The sequence below is a fragment of the Mauremys reevesii genome, linkage group 12 (genome assembly GCF_016161935.1).
Source record: "Mauremys reevesii isolate NIE-2019 linkage group 12, ASM1616193v1, whole genome shotgun sequence".
Lineage (NCBI taxonomy): Eukaryota > Metazoa > Chordata > Testudines > Geoemydidae > Mauremys > Mauremys reevesii.
In genome coordinates, this window is record NC_052634.1 from 26,423,317 (window position 1) to 26,424,854 (window position 1,538).

At 56.4% G+C, this 1,538-nt stretch overlaps 1 non-coding gene across 1 annotated transcript; it reads left to right on the forward strand.

Moving 5' to 3' along the window:
- Positions 1–1,155: 1,155 nt before the first annotated feature.
- TRNAS-AGA lies at positions 1,156–1,237 on the forward strand. Its single transcript has one exon. It is a non-coding gene; the product is annotated as a tRNA-Ser (tRNA).
- The last annotated feature ends 301 nt before the right edge of the window (positions 1,238–1,538 follow it).

Below are 1,538 nucleotides of genomic sequence, written 5' to 3' on the forward strand. Positions count from 1 at the left end.
GAAGGATGAATGAAGCAGCGGTGGCAATTCAGCGGCAGGTCCTTCCCTCCGACAGAGATTCAGGGACCTGCCGCCAAAGAGCCTGGAGCCGGCCCTTGCCTCGGGCACAACAATTCCTTGGTATGGCTCGGGGAGTTTGGGTGCGGGGTGCAGGCTCTGGGCTGGGGCCGGGGGGCGGGGGACCAGGCGGAGGGGTGGAGGGGCAGGCTCTCGGGGGGAGATTGGGGCGGGCGGGAGGGTGTGTGGAGGGAGAGGGCGCAGGCTGTGGGAGGGAGTTGGGGGCAGGCGTGTGTGGACTGAGGTGCAGACTCTGGGAGGGAGTCAGGAGTATGGCGCTTACCTGGGGCTCCAAGGTGGGGCAGGCTGGGGGGTCTCCATGTGCTGCTGCCCCCAGGCATCACCCCCGCAGTGTCCCATTGGCTGCAGGGGCTCAGGGTGGGGGTAGCGCGTGGAGGCACAGACCCACCCTGCCCTGCCATGCGGAGGGGCCGGCAGCCACTGGAGCAAGCAGGCAGATGCTGCTCAGCTCCGCTGCACTGACAGGGCCCCTGGGGGGGAGCGCCTGAGGGCAGCAGGTGGGGCCAAGGGAGTGACCAGTGAACCCTTCTCTCCTGCAATGGCGACGGTCAGACAGAGGGGACGTGGCACCTGCATCCCTGCCAGGGAGATATTGGCTCAGCTCTTTCTTTCTGCTGCTGTTGTTAGTCCATGAAACATCAAGGGTGGAATGCAAGACTGAGTTCATGCACCAGCCCTCAGTGCCCCAGAGAAATCCTGCCCCCTGCTATTGGAACGATGTGCTGGAGATTTGACTAGGAAAGGGACTGTCTGAATTGTCAGAGTGGGGAATGAACAACAATCTACAGCAATGTCGTTCACACAAACACACTCTAATCATGCTCCAACTGGAAGGGAAATGGGCAGGAATTCTCGCTGTTCAGCCAAGGACACTCTTACACTAATGCAGCCATGAGTGTGCTGGGGAAGCTGGTCTGAGCAAAGAATTTGGGAAATGGGCAGGAATTCTCGCTGTTCAGCCAAGGACACTCTTACACTAATGCAGCCATGAGTGTGCTGGGGAAGCTGGTCTGAGCAAAGAATTTAAAGTGACAATTCTGTGAGAACAGAATCATCATGTAATGAAATATACAGCAAGTAGTTGTGGCCGAGTGGTTAAGGCGATGGACTAGAAATCCATTGGGGTCTCCCTGCGCAGGTTCGAATCCTGCCAACTACGCAAGCTCTGCACTGTTGTTGCTGTTATTATAGTGTTTAATCAATATAGTAAAAATCTGTCCTGATTCCTCTAACACCACAGCGTGAAATAGGAACAGGGACAAATCTTGTTGGTGACGAATAATTTTGCAAATGATCTTCCCATTATTAATTTCCACGCTGCCCCCACTGGAGGTCTGGGCATCGCCAGTGTCACTGCTCTGCATTCACCTTCCCCTAGAATTGTTCTTGGACATTCGCCTTCCTCTGCAGCGTGGGGCTCGGGTCACTTGCTGGAGGATTCCCTGCACCTTGAGGTCTTT